At 46.1% G+C, this 23,156-nt stretch overlaps 1 protein-coding gene and 1 long non-coding RNA gene across 2 annotated transcripts in view; both read right to left on the bottom strand.

Moving 5' to 3' along the window:
- The window catches only part of LOC139229388 (uncharacterized), a 33,135-nt gene extending 28,443 nt beyond the window's left edge, over positions 1-4,692 (bottom strand). The window contains exon 1 of the long non-coding RNA XR_011587708.1: positions 4,674-4,692. This is a non-coding gene — a long non-coding RNA (uncharacterized lncRNA). The remainder of the gene's footprint in view (positions 1-4,673) is intronic.
- rap1gapa (RAP1 GTPase activating protein a) overlaps positions 1-23,156 on the bottom strand; it is a 662,183-nt gene that overhangs the window by 618,415 nt on the left and 20,612 nt on the right. The gene's annotated exons all lie outside the window — the stretch shown is intronic.

Raw genomic sequence — 23,156 nt, 5'->3', positions numbered from 1 at the left:
AGTATTTGCCATATGATGGACTTTCCAAAGGCTTTTGATAAGGTCCCACACAAGAGATTGGTGTGCAAAATTAAAGCACATGGTACTGGGGTTAATGTACTGATGTGGATAGAGAACTGGTTGGCAGACAGGAAGCAGAGAGTCGGGATAAACGGGTCCTTTTCAGAATGGCAGGCAGTGACTAGTGGGGTGCCGCAGGGCTCAGTGCTGGGACCCCAGCTCTTTACAATATACATTAATGATTTGGATGAAGGAATTGAGTGTGATATCTCCAAGTTTGCGGATGACACTAAACTGGGTGGCGGTGTGAGCTGTGAGGAGGATGCTAAGAGGTTGCAGGGTGACTGGGACAGGTTAGGTGAGTGGGCAAATGCATGGCAGATGCAGTATAATGTGGATAAATGTGAGGTAATCCACTTTGGGAGCAGAAACAGGAAGGCAGAATATTATCTGAATGGCGGCAGATTAGGAAAAGGGGAGGTGCAATGAGACCTGGGTGTCATGGTACATCAGTCATTGAAAGTTGGCATGCAGGTACAGCAGGCAGTGAAGAAGGCACATGGTATGTTGGCCTTCATAGCGAGAGGATTTGAGTACAGGAGCAGGGAGGTCTTACTGCAGTTGTACAGGGCCTTAGTGAGGCCTCACCTGGAATATTGTGTTCAGTTTTGGTCTCCTTAACTGAGGAAGGGCGTTCTTACTATTGAGGGAATGCAGCGAAGGTTCACCAGACTGATTTCCAGGATGGCAGGATTGACATATGAGGAGAGACTGGATCGACTGGGCCTTTATTCACTGGAGTTTTGAAGGATGAGAGTGGATCTCATAGAAATATATAAAATTCTGATGGGATTGGACAGATTAGATGTAGGAAGAATGTTCCCGATGTTGGGGAAGTCCAGAACTAGGGGACACAGTGTAAGGATAAGGGGTAAGCCATTTAGGACTGAGATGAGGAGAAACTTCTTCACTCAGAGAGTTGTTAACCTGTGGAATTCCCTACCGCAGAGAGCTGTTGATGCCAGTTCGTTGGATATATTCAAGAGGGAGTTAGATATGGCTCTTACGGCTAAAGTGATCAAGGGATATGGAGAGAAAGCAGGAAAGGGGTACTGAGGTGAATGATCAGCCATGATCTTATTGAATGGTGGTGCAGGCTCGAAGAGCCGAATGGCCTGCTCCTGCATCTATTTTTTATGTTTCTATGCATAGCAAGATCCAAGGAATGGCACAGACAGGCAGCTTGAAAATGCAAGTTGGGCTGCAAAATATTGGCAGTTGAAGACAACCACACAGCGCTCCAGAAAAGGAGATAAGAAAAAATTCCTGAAAACCTGTCTTTAATCTGTCTATGTTGTTGAAACCTGGTTCAATGGTAAATTATAGCATCAATTCAATACACGATTTCAACATTCATGAATGCAACAACTTCAGTTAATTGGACCTACCTTTCCCAGTAATGGACTAAATTGGTAGTTTTATCTCCACAGCAATAACCTGTATGTCATGTCTATGATGCATTGTGCAAAACTATATTTCTTATCTGAAATGGCACATTCTGTTTGCAGTTGATGAACAGGACCTTTACTGACATTTTAGTCAAACATTGTCCTAGTTTGTCGAGTCTGCACGTAAAACATGCTTCATCAAGTTGTCGATAACTGATAGATTTCTGAGACTGAATGGCTGACACTGGATCCAATAGCTCACTCCATGCCTTTGTTACCTCTGGACTCAATTACTCCAACGCACTCCTGGCTGGCCTCCCACATTCTACCCTATGTAAACTAGAGGTGATCCAAAACTTGGCTGCCCTCTGTCCTAACTTGCACCAAGTTCTGCTCATCCATTGGCTTCTGGTTAAGCAATACCTCAATTTCAAAATTTACATCCTTATTTTCAAATCTCTCCATTGCCTCACCCCTCCCTATCTCCAGCCCCACAACCTCCACCCCCTGAGATCTCTGCGCTCCTCTAATTCTGCCTTCCTGAGCATCTCCAAGTTTGCAGATGACACTAAGCTGGTTGGCAGTGAGCTGTGAGGAGGAAGCTAAGAGGTTGCAGGGTGACTTGGACAGGTTAGGTGAGTGGGCAAATGCATGGCAGATGCAGTATAATGTGGATAAATGTGAGGTTATCCACTTTGGTGGCAAAAACAGGAAGGCAGAATATTATCTGAATGGTGACAGATTAGGAAAAGGGGAGATGCAATGAGACCTGGGTGTCATGGTACATCAGTCATTGAAAGTTGGCATGCAGGTACAGCAGGCAGTGATGAAGGCAAATAGCATGTTGGCCTTCATAGCGAGAGGATTTGAGTATAGAAGCAGGGAGGTCTTACTGCAGTTGTACAGGGCTTTGGTGAGGCCTCACCTTGAATATTGTGTACAGTTTTGGTCACCTAATCTGAGGAAGGACATTCTTGCTATTGAAGGAGTGCAGCAAAGGTTCACCTGACTGATTCCTGGGATGGCAGGACTGATATATGAAGAAAAACTGATCGACTAGGCTTATATTCACTGGAATTTAGAAGAATGAGAAGGGACCTCATAGAAACATATAAAATTCTGACGGGACTGGACAGGTTAGATGCAGGAAGAATGTTCCCGATGTTGGGGAAGTCCAGAACCAGGGGTCACAGGCTAAGGATAAGGGGTAAGCCATTTAGAACTGAGATGAGGAGAAACTTCTTCACTCAGAGAGTTGTGAACCTGTGGAATTCCCTGCCGCAGAGAGTTGTTGAGGCCAGTTCGTTAGATATATTCAAAAGGGAGTTAGATGTGGCCCTTATGGCTAAAGGGATCGAGGGGTATGGAGAGAAAGCAGGAAAGGGGTACTGAGGTGAATGATCAGCTGTGATCTTATTGAATGGCGGTGCAGGCTCGAAGGGCCGAATGGCCTACTCCTGCACCTATTTTCTATGTTTCTATGTTTCTATCCCTGATTATAATCGCTCCACCATTGGTGGCCATGCCTTCTGCTGCCATGGTCCCAAACTCTGGAATTCCCTCCCTAAACCTCTCTATCTCTCTACCTCTCTTTCCTGCTTCAAGGCGCTCCTTAAAACCTACCACCTGCTCTAATTTCTACTTACATGGCTCGGAGTCAAATTTTTAAACTCAATACTCCAGTGAAGCGCCTTGGGACATTTTACTGCATTAAAGGTGCTCTATAAATACAAGTTGTTGTTATATAACTTTGAGATCAGACATCTCAGAATTTACTGAACCTTTCTGAAAGTTGTTCTTAGCTGAATCCAAAGAGACAGAGATTTCTCTGGCAGTTTATAGCTCAGGAACTTGCGCCTAAATGAAATAGTAATGCCTTCTGACAGAAAGGGGGCCTGCTCCCATAGATACATCAACAGCATCTTCATCAGGCGTTGTTCTATCATATACAAGTCTTAAACCATTTCTGCAAAGGTGTGATATGATTTTTAATTTATCCCGGTTTTGTTCTGGGGATTATTATAATCCATTCTTACTCTACAATCATTCCCGTTTATTGAAAACACTATGTACACAGATGGTCTCCAGAATAAAGAAAGACGCCTCACAATAGGTTTCCATTGCAGTGGATAAAACTTAGCCCATTCTGATCTGGATGAAAAGGTCTGCATATTTGTGCATCAAAACAGTAATGTGGGATACAGATGCTATGTGAACGCAAATCATTTTTTCTTTATACTTCATGAAGAGCATCACACAACTAATAACCCTGTCCCCGGCCAACATTCACAGCTGCTCATTTTCCAGTCAGAGTTAGTGATGAGAAGCAGGAGGCTGACTGGCTGCGGCCCCCCCCCACCCCGTCTCCTCCCCCCCCCCCGTCCTCTCCTCGCCCCCCACCGCTCCCCCCACTCGCCCCCCTGCTCTCACCATTCCTCCCCCCGCTCTCCCCACTCCTCCCCCACTTTCCACCCCCCGCTCCCCCCCCACACTTCCCCCCACTACCCTGCTCCCCCAACTCTCCCCCGCTCTCCCCCGCTCTCCCCACTTCCCCCTGCACACTCCTCCCCGCTCCCCCCCACACTCTCCCCTGCCCCCCACATACTCTCCCCTGCCCCCCGCACACTCCCCCGCCCCCCCTGCTCCCCCCACGCTCCAGCCCAGGGGTCCAACACCAATTCTGCTGCCACGCTGACTGTAACTAGTTACCCAGGTGGGGTGATGATGGACACCGATATGTGGGGCTCAGGGACACACTGCACAATATGCCGTTTCCCCCAGAGTTTGGCTTAAGCGCCAAAGGGAAACAATGTTCCTTGACACACTGAGCAGTATTTATGAACTTCCCCTTATGAAATTTGCTGAGGTATATCAATATAAAATTACACATTCAGTCAGTACTCAATTCAATGCTGAAGTCAGGAAAATCCTCCAGGGTAAGGTTGGTAAATCTAATTTCTTTGATGTATTCCTTTAAAGCTGCGATGTTACAGGATGTGTAACTAATTTACCCAGATGCTATGAAAATTAAGCATCATCTACTTTGATGTGCAAATGTTGTGTTGAAAGATACGTGGGCAAGCTGGCAACAGCGACACCCAGCAATATGTCAGCATATTCACAAAACTCACTTTTGTTTGCAAATGAATTAAATAAGAATCATTTCCTTTGTTTTTCTTCCCCTGACTCGTTAACCTCTCCCCATGGCAGGAGTTGGGAACGTACCTCAATCCCCTCAGCCTCTGACCGATCTCAGGATGTGCCTGTGTAAGCCACTTGCCCTCAGGCAGTATCGGAGCAATGGACAAACTGCATTAAATATCACTTCATCCGAGCAACTAATCATAATTAATGTTCTCTTGGTCCACGATCAAAGACCCCAGGAAGGCAGCTACCGTTTTGGTCCAATGTTACGGGCGTTCGAAGTTAACAAGACTCCTTCAACAACAAAACCAATCGTCCCAGGGAATAAGTGGCACGGTGCATTTCATAAAATCTTCAGCCGTAGCCAACTTGTTCCACGTAGCAGGAAAAAGGGAACAATGGGAGGAAGGAAAGAAAGGAAAAACTTGCATTTGTATAGTGCCTTTTACATTCTCAGAAAAACATGACAGCCAAAAATGTACTTCTGAAGTGCAGGTGCTGTTTTGTAGACAAACGCCCAATTTGCACACAGCAAGAGCCCACGAGCAGCATGAGATGAATGGCCATTTAATCTGTTCTGGTGGTGTTGATTCAGGGATAACTGTTTACCAGGACACTGGGAGATCTCCTCTGCTTTGAAAAATGCCACGGGATCTTTTACGTTCCCTTCAATAGGGAAATGGAGACTCACTTTAATGTCTCTTCCAAAGATAGCACCTGTGGCAGCACTGCATGCCCTCAGCGGTGTACGGAAATGTCGGCTGAGATTATATGGTCAAGTTCTACAGTCAAGATGGAACCCACCATCTTCACATGAATTGTAACCATCTCAGGCCATTTCCAACAACATCTATATAACAACTTAAAGACGAATTCAACGAAAAGAACAAAGATCTGGAACTGGGAGCAAGGATGTGCATTTGGTTTGGAGGTGGGGCAATGCAGCATTATACGTTGGGAACAAGATGTTCTTCGAGCGATTCAACATACATGATAATTCCACAAGTAAAAATAAAAAGGAAAAAAAACTGCAAATTTGAAATCACAATAGAAAATGCCGGAAATCGACAGATCAGTCAGCATGTGCAAAGAGAAGAGAGAAATTAATATTTGGGTTCTGCATTCTTTGTCAGATCAAAGCCAGAAAGGTAACATGACATTTCCCTTCGCAGATGCTGTTTGATCTCCCGTGCATTTTCTGTCTTTGGTTTTAATAATTCCACAAGGATATTTTAACTGAGAGGGTTACTTTCTGAATTCAGAGGCAACACTGATTTTATTCTGTTACTTTATCTGTGTGCCAATATTGGCCGTGCGCACCACCCCATATTAACTCCGTGGACTACTTCCCATATCTCGGGAGCCTCCTATCAACAAGAGCAGGTATCGACGACAAGATCCAACACCGTCTCCAGTGCGCCAGTGCAGCCTTCGGCCGCCTGAGGAAACATAGAAACATAGAAAATAGATGGAGTAGGCCATTCGGCCCTTCGAGCCTGCATCGCCATTCAATAAGATCATGGCTGATCATTCCCTCAGTACCCCTTTCCTGCTTTCTCTCCATACCCCTTGATCTCTTTAGCCGTAAGGGCCATATCTAACTCCCTCTTGAATATATCCAATGAACTGGCATCAACAATTCCACAGGTTAGCAACTCTCCGAGTGAAGAAGTTTCTCCTCATTTCAGTCCTAGATGGCCTACCCCTTATCCTAAGACTATGTCCTCTGGTTCTGGACTTCCCCAACATCGGGAACATTCTTCCCGCATCTAACATATCCAGTCCCGTCAGAATCTTATATGTTTCTATGAGATCCCCTCTCATCCTTCTAAACTCCTGTGAATAAAGGACCAATTGATCCAGTCTTTCCTCATATGTCAGTCCAGCCATCCCTGGAATCAGTCTGGTGAACCTTCGCTGCATTCCCTCAATAGCAAGAACGTCCTTCCTCAGATTAGGAGACCAAAACTGAACACAATATTCCAGGTGAGGCCTCACCAAGGCCCTGTACAACTGCAGTAAGACCTCCCTGCTCCTATACTCAAATCCCCTCGCTATGAAGGCCAACATACCATTTGCCTTCTTCACCGCCTGCTGTACCTGCATGCCAACTTTCAATGACTGATAAACCATGACACCCAGGTCTTGTTGCACCTCCCCTTTTCCTAATCTGCCGCCATTCAGATAATAAAAGTGTGATTGAAGACCAGGCCCTCAAATCCACCACCAAGCTCATAGTCTACAGGGCTGTAGTAATACCCGCCCTCCTGTATGGCTCAGAGACATGGACCAGGTACAGTAGACACTTCAAGTTGCTGGAGAAATATCATCAACGATGTCTCAGCAAGATCCTACAAATCCCCTGGGGGGACAGACGCACCAACATCAACGTTTTCGACCAGGTTAACATCCCCAGCATTGAAGCACTGACCACATTTGGATCAGCTCCGCTGGGTAGGCCACATAGTTCACATGCCAGACACGAGACTCCCAAAGCAAGCGCTCTATTCAGACTCCTTCACGGCAAATGAGCCAAAGGTGGGCAGAGGGAACATTACAAGGACACCCTCAAAGCCTCCCTGATAAAGTGCGACATCCCCATTGACACCTGGGAGTCCCTGGCCAAAGACCGCCCTAAGTGGAGGAGGTTCATCCGGAAGGGCGCTGAGCACCTTGAGTCTCATTGTTGAGAGCATGCAGAAATCAAGTGCAGGCAGTGGAAAGAGTGTGCGGCAAACCAGTCCCACCCACCCCTTCCCTCAACGACTATCTGCCCCACCTGTGACACAGTCTGTGGCTCTCATTTTGGACTGTTCAGCCACCAAATGACTCACCTCAGGAGTGGAAGCAAGCCTTCCTCGATCCCGAGGAACTGCCTATGATGATGATTGAGGATGTAATGATTATTCAGTTGGAATGAGATCCAATTTGATCTGTAATCCCAAACATTCTCTGAATGTTGGGTTTCTTTCTCAAAAACGACTTCATGTTTTGAGATTTTTTCCCATTTGGCCGAGAAGGGATTAGACATAGAAACACAGACATAGAAAATAGGTGCAGGAATAGGCCATTCGGCCCTTCTAGCCTGCACCGCCATTCAATGAGTTCATGACTGAACATGCAACTTCAGTACCCCATTCCTGCTTTCTCGCCATACCCCTTGATCCCCCTAGTAGTAAGGACTACATCTAACTCCCTTTTGAATATATTTAGTGAATTGGCCTCAACAACTTTCTGTGGTAGAGAATTCCACAGGTTCACCACTCTCTGGGTGAAGAAGTTTCTCCTCATCTCGGTCCTAAATGGCTTACCCCTTATCCTTAGACTGTGTCCCCTGGTTCTGGACCTCCCCAACATTGGGAACATTCTTCCTGCATCTAACCTGTCTAAACCCATCAGAATTTTAAACGTTTCTATGAGGTCCCCTCTCATTCTTCTGAACTCCAGTGAATACAAGCCCAGTTGATCCAGTCTTTCCTGACAGGTCAGTCCCGCCATCCCGGGAATCAGTCTGGTGAACCTTCGCTGCACTCCCTCAATAGCAAGAATGTCCTTCCTCAAGTTAGGAGACCAAAACTGTACACAATACTCCAGGTGTGGCCTCACCAAGGCCCTGTACAACTGTAGCAACACCTCCCTGCCCCTGTACTCAAATCCCCTCGCTATGAAGGCCAACATGCCATTTGCTTTCTTAACCGCCTGCTGTACCTGCATGCCAACCTTCAATGACTGATGTACCATGACACCGAGGTCTCTTTGCACCTCCCCTTTTCCTAATCTGTCACCATTCAGATAATAGTCTGTCTCTCTGTTTTTACCACCAAAGTAGATAACCTCACATTTATCCACATTATACTTCATCTGTCAAGCATTTGCCCACTCACCTAACCTATCCAAGTCACTCTGCAGCCTCATAGCATCCTCCTCGCAGCTCACACTGCCACCCAACTTAGTGTCATCCGCAAATTTGGAGATACTACATTTAATCCCCTCGTCTAAATCATTAATGTACAATGTAAACAGCTGGGGCCCCAGCACAGAACCTTGCGGTACCCCACTAGTCACTGCCTGCCATTCTGAAAAGTACCCATTTACTCCTACTCTTTGCTTCCTGTCTGCCAACCAATTCTCAATCCACGTCAGCACACTACCCCCAATCCCATGTGCTTTAACTTTGCACATTAATCTCTTGTGTGGGACCTTGTCGAAAGCCTTCTGAAAGTTCAAATACACCACATCAACTGGTTCTCCCTTGTCCACTCTACTGGAAACATCCTCAAAAAATTCCAGAAGATTTGTCAAGCATGATTTCCCTTTCACAAATCCATGCTGACTTGGACCTATCATGTCACCTCTTTCCAAATGCGCTGCTATGACATCCTTAATAATTGATTCCATAATTTTACCCACTACCGATGTCAGGCTGACCAGTCTATAATACCGTGTTTTCTCTCTCCCTCCTTTTTTAAAAAGTGGGGTTACATTGGCTACCCTCCACTCCATAGGAACTGATCCAGAGTCTATGGAATGTTGGGAAATGACTGTCAATGCATCCGCTATTTCCAAGGCCACCTCCTTAAGTACTTGGGATGCAGTCCATCAGGCCCTGGGGATTTATCGGCCTTCAATCCCATCAATTTCCCCAACACAATTTCCCGACTAACAAGGATTTTCCTCAGTTCCTCCTTCTTACTAGAACCTCTGACCCCTTTTATATCCGGAAGGTTGTTTGTGTCCTTCTTAGTGAATACTGAACCAAAGTACTGGTTCAATTGGTCTGCCATTTCTTTGTTTCCCGTTATGACTTCCCCTGATTCTGACTGCAGGGGACCTACGTTTGTCTTTACTAATCTTTTTCTCTTTACATATCTATAGAAACTTTTGCAGTCCGTCTTAATGTTCCCTGCAAGCTTCCTCTCGTACTCTATTTTCCCTGCCCTAATCAAACCCTTTGCCCTCCTCTGCTGAGTTCTAAATGTCTCCCAATCCCCAGTATGACATAGAATGACACAGAATGTATAGCACAGAAACAGGCCATTCAGGCCAAGTGGCCCACGCCAGAGTTGATGCTCCACTCGAGCCTCCTCACACTCCTCGTCATCTCCCCCTATCAGGAAAGGATGAACAGGCTGGGTCCATTTTCTCTTGAAAAAAGGCTGAGGGGTGACCCATTAGAGGTGTTTAAAATGATGAAAGGTTTTGATATAGTGGATACAGAGAGAATGTTTCCACTTGTGGGGAAGAGTATAACTAGAGGCCATCAATATAAGATAGTCACAAAGAAATCCAATGGGGAATTCAGGAGAAACTTCTTTACCCAGAGAGCGGTGAGAATGTGGAACTCGCTGCCACAGGGAGAGGTCGAGGCGAATAGTATCGATGTATTTAAGGGGAGGCTGGACAAGCCAAAGGGGGAGAAGGGAATAGAGGGTAACGCTGATAGATTTAGATGAGGAAAGACAAGAGGAGGCTCGAGTGGAGCATAAACGCCGGCATGGACTGGTTGATCCGAATGGCCTGTTTCTGTGCCGTTTATCCCGTGTAATAACCTTCTTTTCCTATCATGATGCTGCTGTGAAATTAAAATTTGTCCACTTCCAGCAACATACAAGCATATCAGACAAAGTAGTTAACATAATTATGCAAGATTAGTTTGAGTAATTGGGAACCATCCAGCACCTTCGAAAGATATTCACACCGGAAATATTGGAATGGTTTTATTGATTGAGCACAGCAGGAGGCGGCAATTATGATTAGCAACTTGACAAGACAATCTGTTGTAAACTAAATAATGTTAATATCATTGGTGTAGAGGGCGCCCATACCAGCCACACACAATCACCCAATTGCCCAATGGTAATTTATTTCTTCAAACAATATACATGTACAAAATTCTTACAGGGCTTGACAGGGTAAATGCAGGGAGGATGTTTCCCCCAGGCTGGGAAGTCTAGAACCAGGGGTCACAGTCTCAGGATAAGGGGTTGGCCATTTAGGACTGAGATGAGGAGAAATTTCTTCACTCAGAGGGTGGTGAATCTTTGGAATTCCCTGCCCCAGAGGGCTGTGGAGACTGAGTCGTTGAGTATATTCAAGACAGAGATCGATAGATTTTTGGATAGTAAGGGATCAAAGGATATGGGGAGCAGGCAGGGAAGTGGAGTTGAGGCCAAGATCAGATCAGCCATGATCTTATTGAATGGCGGAGCAGGCTCGAGGGACCAAATGGTCAATTCCAGCTCCTAATTCATGCTATCTAATCCATAAGATACCCCAATGTAGACAACCAATTCATCGGGTAGTGTCAAACCGGTAACTTTCCAATTCCCAATGTGCTTGAACCCAAGAATAGAGGGAGTCACCGAGTTTGATTAATCTGCAATATTTCTTTAATTTCATGATTAGTTGCTAGCTAACATTGGCTGCATTTGCTTACATTCCAAACACAGACTTGTGCTTAAACACTTGTGTCCACACAAGCCAGGATATTTTCTTCTTTCTCTATCCTCTGGCGATGGTCATCTTCCAGCGTCTCTTCTCCCAACGACAGCAGTTTCACCTCTCCTCTTCGGGCTTTTGATAATTCACTGGAGATGACCAGTTTCCATGGTTCACTTATCGTACCTGGACCATGACACGGTGTTGGTTATCCTGTCTTATCTTGTTTTTAACCGATCGTCAAGGTCTCCTTGCATCCTTCATTATTCATCAGAAATGGATCATATCAGCCCAACCTTTGCTCACACTTGTAATCTTTTCCAGATCTTCATATCAGTGACAGTTCGCTCTCTGCATATCAGAATTTTCAACATTTTATCTTTTTCAGCAATGTCCTTGTTACAATCTCTTGGAGCGGTTACATTCGCAATGTCCTTGTTTGCAGCACATAGATTGGCATGGAAATTTGACCTTTTCCCCATTATAGTTCAATTTGGCCCAGGAATTTAATTTTAGAGTGCAACAAATCGTCAAACGAGAGCTGAAAGAATAAGCTTTGTTTTTTTGTTTTCTTTCGCTAAGTCGAAAAAGGCAGTTTGCAGCAAGTTTGCATTTCATATGGAGAGGCAGAAGGAGCTCACTCGCTGTCCAGACAGAGAAAGGTTGTGAGAAACGCTAGGTTGAATGTATGCTTCACTTAAAAAAACAGATTTTCTGGTCATTGTCGCATTGCTGTTTGTGGGAGCTTGCTGTGCGTAAATTGGCTGCCGGGTTTTCTACATTACAACAGTGACTGACTACATTCCAAAAATACTTCATTGGCTTGTAAAGCTCTTTGGGACAGTCTTTTCTTTTTTCTGTTCCTGCCTGGAATAGGAAAGGTTAGCATTGTGTATTCAGAATTGCTAGTATTTAAAGTGAGATTAGCCCATTAACAGGATGTACTTCGATATTTTTCATGTTATGAAGGGAAATTTGAAATGCTGTAGATTGTACTTCACTGGAAGTCTATGTTCAATTTAGTATTTAATGTACAGTAAACAAGTTTGTTGATTTATAACTGGCCTCTTCTCTTGACATTGCTCATCAAATCACCTTCTGAAAGAGAAGAGAATTGCAGATGGGGTCGTACACACGGAAATCACAATGTAGATTCAAGAAGGAGTCTAATTGTTATGATTCCCCAGCATTGTATAAATCAATCATGGATGGTAATGGTACACTCCAGGTAATATAGGAAGCAAGGTCCACTTATGGAAGTGACCGGTGACCCTGAACCAGTGCATACTGAAATTTGTAACACTCACATTTTGTCCTATTTGAGTTCTGGAATAATGTGTCCTTTTCAAAAATAAATGATGGGGTGCATCATGTTTATCTTCCTGTAAAAGCAGGAGGCAAGCAAAATCTGCAGTCACAATCCAATGCATTCAATAATGCCCAACACACCAGGAAGTCAACCACTTTTTTTGTTTCTTTTTCATTGTAATTGTAGCAGTTTCACAGTATGAGTAACTACAGAAATAAGAACATAAGAAATAGGAGCAGGAGTCGGCCATTCGGCCCCTCGAGCCTGCTCCGCCATTCAATGAGACCACGGCTGATCTTCGACCTCAACTCCACTTTCCTGCACTATCCCCATATCCCTTCATTCCCTTAATATTCAAAAATCTAGCGGTCTCTGTCTTGAATATACTCAACGACTGAGCATCCACAGTTCTCTGGGTAGAGAATTCCAAAGATTCACCACTTATTCAAATAAGCTGGAGATTTTCTTCCAACTCCCTATAATGGTAGTTCTAGGGGGAGAAATTCAGTCGCGCTCTGTTGTGGCATTAATCCAGGCAGGGAGGTACTTTTAGCGCCTTGAAAAAGTTTTCACCTCCCGCACAGAAATTTGTCAGAATCGGTCGAAGAGCTGCCGGAGGTGATAAATCAGCCATTGCACACCAGAGCTGGGGGGGGGGGGGCGGGGGGGGGGGGGGCGGGGGGCGGGGGGCGGGCGCGATAACAAAAGTTTGGTCGGGACATTTGGCGGGCCCATTGCGCACGTACGGAACTCCGAATCAGATCCCGGGAAAAAACGCGTCTTAAAGGCACGGTAATGCACTCATTAAAGTTTTCAAAATCACTTGTTTCCCCCCGCACTGCTATGTTTGTCTGCTGCTGCAAACTGGTGTAAACGTTTACAGACCGTGTAAACGTTGCACTGACTGTGACCTCCCAGGGAAGCGCTTCCTCATCCCTTTAAGTCGCCACCAGTTAACGACTTTGCAAGCCTGGCCCCACTGTTTCTCCAGACATTGTTCCTGGCGGGCGCTCAATGAGGTGGCCGCACCGAATTTACTGCCCGGGGTGCAAGCGTGGGCGATACACCAGGATCGGAGCGATCGGCAGCAGCCAGGCACTAATGGTTTGTGCCCCCGGTGAGCCTCTGATTAATTTTCCGTCGGGTCGCTAAACACTGCGCACCAGTCGCTGAGCTCCAACGCTCGCATTAAAGCCTCGTCAGGCTGCTAACTGAGGCGCTAGACAACCGAAAATTCAGCCCCGGGTGTCTTAGATCCCATTGTGATGAATATTTGAAGTGACTATATCCAATACAACTGGAATAGTTACAGATTTCTGACACAAAATCCATTTTTCTCTTTAAACGAAGGATACAGTGTAAAAGTGAGTGGGATTGTAACAGTTGTGACTCACTTCAGTTGAAGGCCAGTTGAAATTAGATATTCTCTTCTACGGAGCAGGAAGGTGCCCGAGAACAGGAATGTAATGGTCATGGAATGGTGAGCTGGGTGATTGGTGCATCAGTTTACACTTTGTGCGAGAAGCCTTTGAGTGAGGGGAAAGGCAACAATTCTATATGAATTATCGAGGCGAAACCACACATTTCCAGGAACAGCATCTCTGAGGCTTCTGACATTTTGATAGCAATTCTCGCCCAGATTATTGACGCTGAACATAACAATTGCTATGGTAACGTTTGATTACACTAGGTCCATTTTCTGAGGTTATTCTTTCCACTAAAAGCTATAGCTCAGTAAAAGTAAAATCATAAATTGGCACCAATACTTTGCAATAAAGTTGAAGGGATTTCAGACAATGGGGTGATATTGGTCTCTGGCAATTGCACATGCCCGATGCCTTTTCCCGTTGTCTTTAATTGAAAAGAAAATTAAGGCGAGATGTAAAGCAGGCTGCCAATTCACCATCGCATGTTCTACGCTATCAGCAAAGACCAATATCACCCCCAGTAACATCAGAACCACACCGCCTACGTGCAAGCACGTGATTTACATTTACACATGTCCCAACATCCATGCCTTTGTTACCTCCAGACTCAACTATTCCAACGTTCTCCTGGCTGGCCTCCCACTTTCCACCCTCCGCAAACTTCATCTCATTCAAAACTCAGCTGCCTATGTCCTAACTCACACCAAGATCCGTTCACCCATCACCAACGTGCTCGCTGACATACACTGGCTCCTGGTCGATTTTAAAATCCCCCCATGGCCTCACCCCATCCTAGCTCTGTAATTTCCTCCAGTCCCACAATCCTCCGAGAGATCTGCGCTCCTACAATTCTGGCCTCTTGAGCATCCCTGAATTCTATCGCTCCACCACTGGCGGCCGTGCCTTCAGCTGCCTGGGCCCTATGCTCCGGAATTCCCTCCCTAAACCTCTTCACCGCTCCTCTCTACCTCTCCTCCTTTAAGATGTTCCCTGCTTTTGATCAAGCTCTTGGTCACCTGTACTAATATCTCCTTGTGTGGCTCGGTGTCGAAATTTGTCTGATAACGCTCCTGTGTAGCGCCTTGGGACGTTTCACTACGTTAAAGGCGCTATATAAATGCAAGTTTTTATGTTAAGATAGATTACAGATTGTATTTACGATAGGATATCTGAATTTCTTTGTACCTCTGAATTTCTGGGTACCAATCAACTTCGACTTTGAGGCACGAGTCCATGAGGTACATTTTTGTTTTTAATGCCTGGTGTTAACTATCACCTGGTTGGAGGGCACGAAGGCGGAGAGGATCACTCGCCTCTCACAGAATCTAGTCACCATATTATAAAAAGGATATAGAGGCACTGGAGAGGGTGCAGGGAAGATTTACAAGGATGATACCAAAAATGCGAGGGTATACATATCAGGAAAGGATGAACAGGCTGGGTCTCTTTTCTCTTGAAAAAAGAAGGCTGAGGGGTGATCTAATAGAGGTCTTTAAAATTATGAAAGGTTTTGACAGAGTGGATACAGAGAGAGTGTTTCCATTTGTGACCAGTCACCAAGAATTCCAATATTGAATTCAAGAAAGACTTGCCTTTATATAGCGCCTTTCACGACCACCGGACATTTCAAAGCGCTTTACAGCCAAAGAAGTACTTTTTGAAGTGTAGTCACTGTTGTAATGTGGGAAGCGCAGCAGCCAATTTGCACACAGCAAGCTCCCACAAATAACAATGTGAAAATGACCAGATAATCTGTTTTTGTTATGTTGATTAAGGGATAAATATTGGCCCCAGGTCACCGGGGAGAACTCCCCTGCTCTTCTTCGAAATAGTGCCATGGGATCTTTTATGTCCACCCGAGAGAGAGAGCAGATGGGGCTAAGGGTTAAGTCATGACAGGAGAGCTCGGACACGTGTTATGCTCCTCCTGTACTATGTGGGAAGTCAGGGAAGCTTCCGGTGTCCCTGACGACTACATGTGCGGGATGTGTATCCGCCTCCAGCTCCTGACAGACCGCATTGCGGCCCTGGAGCTGTGGGTGGATTCACTCTGGAGCATCCACGATGCTGAGAATGATGTGAATAGCACGTTTAGCGAGTTGGTCTTACCGCAGGTAAAGGGTACACAGCCAGATAGTAAATGGGTGACCAACAGGAAGAGAAGTGCAAGGAAGGTAGTGCAGGGGTCCCCGAAGGTCATCCCCCTGCAAAACGGATACACCGCTTTGAGTATTGTTGAGGGGGATGACTCATCAGGGGAGGGCAGCAGCAGCCAAGTTCACGGCACCGTGGGTGGCTCTGCTGCACAGGAGGGCAGGAAAAAGAGTGGGAGAGTGATAGTGATAGGGGATTCAATTGTAAGGGGAATAGATAGGCGTTTCTGCGGCCGCAACCGAGACTCCAGGATGGTATGTTGCCTCCCTGGTGCAAGGCTCAAGGATGTCTCGGAGCGGGTGCAGGACATTCTGAAAAGGGAGGGTGAACAGCCAGTTGTCGTGGTCCATATAGGTACCAACGATATAGGTAAAAAACGGGATGAGGTCCTACAAGACGAATTTAGAGAGCGAGGAGCTAAATTAAAAAGTAGGACCTCAAAAGTAGTAATCTCAGGATTGCTACCAGTGTCACGTGCTAGTCAGATGAATACGTGGCTTGAGGAGTGGTGCAAACAGGAGGGATTCAAATTCCTGGGACATTGGAACCGGTTCTGGGGGAGGTGGGACCAGTACAAACTGGACGGTCTGCACCTGGGCAGGACCGGAACCAATGTCCGAGGGGGAGTGTTTGCTCATGCTGTTGGGAGGGGTTAAACTAATATGGCAGGGGGATGGGAACCTATGCAGGGAGACAGAGGGAAATAAAATGGAGGCAGAAGCAAAAGATAGAAAGGAGAAAAGTAAAAGTGGAGGGCAGAGAAACCCAAGGCAAAAAACAAAAAGGGCCACATTACAGCAAAATTCTAAAGGGGCACAGTATGGTAAAAAGACAAGCCTGAAGGCTCTGTGCCTCAATGCGAGGAATATTCGGAATAAGGTGGACGAATTAACTGTGCAGACAGCAGTTAATGGATACGATGTAATTGGCATCACGGAGACATGGCTCCAGGGCGACCAAGGCTGGGAACTCAACATCCAGGGGTATTCAACATTCAGGAAGGATAGGCAGAGGGGAAAAGGAGGCGGGGTGGCATTGTTGGTTAAAGAGGAAATTAATGCAATAGTAAGGAAGGACATTAGCTTGGATGATGTGGAATCGGTATGGGTGGAGCTACGGAATATCAAAGGGCAGAAAACGCTAGTGGGAGTTGTGTACAGACCACCAAACAGTAGTAGTGAGGTTGGGGACAGCATCAAATAAGAAATAAGGGATGTGTGCAATCAAGGTACAGCAGTTATCATGGGCGACTTTAATCTACATATTGATTGGGCTAACCAAACTGGTAGCAATGCGGTGGAGGAGGATTTCCTGGAGTGTATTAGGGATGGTTTTCTACACCAATATATCGAGGAGAGAGCTGGCCATCCTAGACTGGGTGATGTGTAATGAGAAGGGACTAATTGGCAATCTTGTTGTGTGAGGCCCCTTGGGGAAGAGTGACCATAATATGCTAGAATTCTTTATTAAGGTGGAGAGTGACACAGTTAATTCGGAAACTAAGGTCCTGAACTTAAGGAAAGATAACTTCAACGGCAGGAGGCGTGAATTGGCTGGAATAGACTGGCAAAGGATACTTAAAAGGGTTGACGGTGGATAAGCAATGGCAAATATTTAAAGATCACATGGATGAACTTCAGCAATTGTACATCCCTGTCTGGAGTAAAAATAAAACGGGGAAGGTGGCTGAACCGTGGCTAACAACGGAAATTAAGAATAGTGTTAAAACCAAGGAAGAGGCATATAAATTGGCTAGAAAAAGCAACAAACCTGAGGACTGGGAGAAATTTAGAATTTAACAGAGGAGGAGTAAGGGTTTAATTAAGAGGGGGAAAATAGAGTACGAGGGGAAGCTTTCAGGGAACATAAAAACTGACTGCAAAAGCTTCAATAAATATGTGAAGAGAAAAAGATTAGTGAAGACAAATGTAGATCCCTTGCAGTCGGATTCAGGTGAATTTATAATGGGGAACAAAGAAATAACAGACCAATTGAACAAATACTTTGGTTCTGTCTTCACGAAGGAAGACACAAATAATCTTCCGAATGTACTAGGGGACAGTGGGTCTAGTGAGAAGGAGGAACTGAAGGATATCCTTATTAGGCAGGAAATTGTGTTAGGGAAATTGATGGGATTGAAGGCCGATAAATCCCCGGGGCCTGATAGTCTGCATCCCAGAGTACTTAAGGAAGTGGCCCTAGAAATAGTGGATGCATTGGTGATCATTTTCCAACAGTCTATTGACTCTGGATCAGTTCCTCTGGATTGGAGGGTAGCTAATGTAACCCCACTTTTTAAAAAAGGAGGGAGAGAGAAAATGGGTAATTATAGACCGGTTAGCCTGACATCGGTAGTGGGGAAAATGTTGGAATCAATCATTAAGGATGAAATAGCAGCGCACTTGTAAAGCATAACAGGATTGGTCCAAGTCAGCGTGGATTTATGAAGGGAAATCATGCTTGACGAATCTTCTGGAATTTTTTGAGGATGTAACTAGCTGAGTGGACAAGGGAGAACCAGTGGATGTGGTGTATTTGGACTTTCAAAAGGCTTTTGACAAGGTCCCGCACAAGAGATTGGTGTGCAAAATCAAAGCGCATGGTATTGGGGGTAATGTACTGACGTGGATAGAGAACTGGTTGGCAGACAGGAAGCAGAGAGTCGGGATAAACGGGTCCTTTTCAGAATGGCAGGCAGTGACTAGTGGGGTGCCGCAGGGCTCAGTGCTGGGACTCCAGCTCTTTACAATATACATTAACGATTTAGATTAAGGAATTGAGCGTAATATCTCCAAGTTTGCAGACGACAATAAGCTGGGTGGCGGTGTGAGCTGTGAGGAGGATGCAAAGAGGCTGCAGAGTGACTTGGATAGGTTAGGTGAGTAGGCAAATGCATGGCAGATGCAGTATAATGTGGATAAATGTGAGGTTATCCATTTTGGGGGCAAAAACACAAAGGGAGAATATTATCTGAATGGTGGCAGATTAGGAAAAGGGGAGGTGCCACGAGATCTGGGTGTCATGGTTCATCAGTCATTGAAAGTTGGCATGCAGGTACAGCAGGCGGTGAAGAAGGCAAATGGTATGTTGGCCTTCATAGCTAGGGAATTTGAGTATAGGAGCAGAGAGGTCTTACTACAGCTGTACAGGGCCTTAGTGAGGCCTCACCTGCAATGTTGTGTTCAGTTTTGGTCTCCTAATCTGAGGAAGGACATTCTTGCTATTGAGGGAATGCAGCGAAGGTTCACCAGACTGATTCCATGGATGGCTGGACTGTCATATGAGGAGAGACTGGATCAACTGGGCCTTTATTCACTGGAGTTGAGAAGGATGAGAGGGGATCTCATAGAAACGTATAAGATTCTGACGGGACTGGACAGATTAGATACAGGAAGAATGTTCCCGATGTTGGGGAAGTCCAGAACCAGGGGACATAGTCTTAGGATACGGGTAGGCCATTTAGGACTGAGACAAGGAGAAACTTCTTCACTCAGAGATTTGTTAACCTGTGGAATTCCCTACCGCAGAGAGTTGTTGATGCCAGTTCATTGGATATATTCAAGAGGGAGTTAGATATGGCCCTTACGGCTAAAGGGATCAAGGGGTATGGAGAGAAAGCAGGAAAGGGGTACTGAGGGAATGATCAGCCATGATCTTATTGAATGGTGGTGCAGGCTCGAAGGGCCAAATGGCCTACTCCTGCATCTATTTTCTATGTTTCTATGTGCCACCTTCCATCCTTCTCCTTCAGCGTGTTTAGTTTGGGCCGATTTACACTTGCTCTGTCGAGGTCCCGCAGTTTCCCTGCTACTGCAATGTAAGATGCAATTTGAAGAATTAATTCATTGTGCTGAAGCTGCATCAGATAATCCTGGAGGCAGGATTTGGCCCATAAAGTCTCCTGTTGTGGATTTCTGTCATCGGGACTTATATTCAGAGCTGGTGACCCAGAATCGGGCTGCAGCAGGCAGAGATTGATGGGCACCAATCACAATAGGTAGCAAATAACCACACGCGCGCTGGTACATGTTCCCCAAGAAATCACTCAGTGTGGTTATCTCTTCATTATCACAAATAGTTCACAAGATGTGGCATCGTATTGGACTAACCTGGTTAAAAAAACTCCAAAATAAATATTTGTGCCTCATATTTTCACAATTCTTTACCCACACTTTAATTTACTTTAATTATGTCCATATTTTGCTCTCATTCAACAGACATGGCTAACATATGCACTTACATTATGTTTGGACTTTTGTCTCAATTTAATGCAAGTCACATCTGAAACACATTAGCAATTTTCAATTTGGAATTTTTATGACTTCTTTCATTGACTTTGCTAACCTTTTGACAGTGCCCAGACAAGCATTTTGTGGTAAGACAGGTTCCTTATGGATACAGTTAAGAAATAGGTAGGGGAAAGCTACAATGTCTTGGCTTGTATTCCAGGCAACTGAAGAGTGGTCAGCCGAGCCTCTGGGTCAGAAGGTCGTGGGCTCAAGTGCCACTCCAGGGACTTGAGCAAATAAACCTAGGCTGGCACTCCAGTGCAGTGCTGAGGGAGTGCTGCACTGTCGGAGGTGCTGTCTTTCGGATGAGACATTAAACCGAGGCCCCATCTGCTCTCTCAGGTGGATGTAAAAGATCCCACGGAACTATTTCGAAGAAGAGCAGGGGAGTTCTCCCCGGTGTCCTGGGGCCAATATTTATCCCTCAATCAACATCACTAAAACAGACTATCTGGTCATTATCACATTGCTGTTTGTGGGAGCTTGCTATGCGCACATTGGCTGCCACATTTCCCACATTACATCAGTGAGCATGCTTCAAAAAAAGGAACTTCATTGGCTGTAAAGCATGTTGGGACATCCGGTGGTCGTCTAAGGTTCTAGTCTTTCTCTTTTTTTAGGTCAGTTACAGGGAGAGATTTGTAAACATTTCAGAAAAATGTGCGAGAGCAAACAAGGCAACTAGAAACTGAAGACGTGATCTTCTGTGCAGCCTGACACATTTTGCATCTGAAAAGTGTCCAAATTAAGCCAAACTAATGAATTTATTTGAATGGGCAGATTTTGGAATACATTAGGGGACACTTTAACTCCCGCACCTGTCGCAAAGGGAATGGTGGTGGAGCTAAAGTTGAGGTGGTGGACTTACTGCCTTATCCCCACTCAACCCCCATCTCTCCTGAGGCCTGTTGCGGTCCCTGTCTGAATCAGGCGGGCATTTCATTAACCTGCGGAAATTGGGGGGCCCTGATGTGGTGTTGGGGGCCTATTGTGTGCTGCGGACAGTCTAATCAACAAAATCTGGCAGTCAGGAGGAAGAGGCTGAAAAGTGAAGCGTTAAGATTACTTTTGTGGGATGAGGAGGTGCAGGGGTGCTCCTCTGCGCTCCACAGGAATAATGTGAGGCACCTTCACCCTCTGCCCTCTCTCCCCCATCTCCGCCATCTCTCCCTGCTGGATTCACCTCTGGGCCACCCGATATCGTGCTGGCTCAGGGCTGGCGAGCAATGGTCGGGCAGCCAGTCAGTGCCTACAGCTTGCAGGTGGCATGGTAACAAGGCCCTGCCTCAAAATAGACAGAACCTCGCCCCCACCCCTCCCACTCCCCATCCCCTCCCCTCTCACTCCCCGCCCCTCACCCCCCACCCCCTCCTCTGTCACTCCAGGCCTCTCACCCCTCACCCCCACCCCTCCCAGTCCCCTCCCACACCCCACCCCTCACCTCTCACCCCACCCCCTGCCCACCCCTTCCCCCCAACCATCACTCCTCACCACCCTGCCCCCCCACCCCCTCCCACTCCCCACCCCGCCCCTCACCCCACCCCTCCCCCCCAACCATCCCTCCTCACCACCCTGCCCCCCCACCCCCCACCCCTCTACCTCACTGAATCCCGACTCAAGGATCAGAACTGACCGCTTGCTGCCTGACAGAAACAGGAACTCAAACATCAGTTTCAAACATGGTTTCCGTGCGTTACTGTTACCACTTCCTGTGTATAGGATCATGGGATAACACCCTGGAAGAACCTTGTTTAAGCAATGGCCAAATCTGTGCCACATTTAAATCTACTCTTTCAACTCTGTGCAGTTTTCACAGCGTGACAGAATGAAATAATGCATCATCTACAGTTTAACCTCCTTACAATGTGAATGAAAACCAAAGGATGGGATTCGAACAAATGCCATCTTCCTTTTGGCACAGGTTAGGAAATATACCAGGCAGCTTCCAAAGGTACACATTACCAATCTGTCCCGGGTTACAAACAGTATGGCTTTCAGTCTTCGTTGCCTTGATCATCAAGTTATGCATCTGTGTAACAGTTGTCTAAAAATCTGAATCAAACACCGGATGGAAGCAAGATAAATATTGTTAAATACAAATCAACAGATGGCAAGTGCCAGTTCATCAAGTGCCAGCAAGGAAGTTTAGACACATACCCTGACACCACCCACACTTAGCTTGGACAGGAGATGGAGTGTGGGAACTGAGGGAGAGTCAGGCGGAGGGGTCTGTTGTGAATGTGAGCCACCTGCGGAGGGGAGGGGAGGGGAGGCAAGAATGTCGGAGAGGAGTGGGACTGCTGTGGATCAGGGGTTGGTAAGTAGAGAAGGCTCTTTATTTGCTGTGAGAAATAAACAGGGAACTGGAACCGAGAATGGCTGCTCTCCAATTCACTTTGAAGAGGATGTCATCCAGTTACAGTTTGAATCCTTAGTGACTCACGGATTAGTAACACTGCTCAGACTTTAGCTATAAATGAAATGGCCTCAACCCTCCATGATGCAGACTGGAGTTGTGTAGAGCTTGGGGATATGATTTAGTCTTGCATGGCCAACGGCAGCAGTGAGCAGCTGCAGAATATCTTTGACCAAAGCTACCTGGGACATAAAATGTTGCAGCACAGAGGAGGCCATTCGGCCCATCGAGCCTGTACCAGCTTTGTAACAGGGCGATCCAATCAGTCCCACTCCCCCCGCTCTTTCCCCACAGAACTGTACATTTCCCCCCTTCAAGTATTTATCCAATTCCCCATTTGAAAGTTACTATTGAATCTGCTCCCACCGCCCTTTAAGGCAGCATGTTCCCGATCACAATAACTCGCTGCGTAAAAACATTCTCCCCATCTCCCCCTCTGGTCCTTCTGTCAAGTACCTTCAATCTGTGTCCTCTGGTTACTGACCCCCTGCCACTGGGAACAGTTTCTCCTGATTTACCCTAACAAACCCC

Source organism: Pristiophorus japonicus, chromosome 18 (assembly GCF_044704955.1).
Source record: "Pristiophorus japonicus isolate sPriJap1 chromosome 18, sPriJap1.hap1, whole genome shotgun sequence".
NCBI lineage: Eukaryota > Metazoa > Chordata > Chondrichthyes > Pristiophoridae > Pristiophorus > Pristiophorus japonicus.
This window is presented reverse-complemented; position numbering and strand designations above follow the sequence as displayed.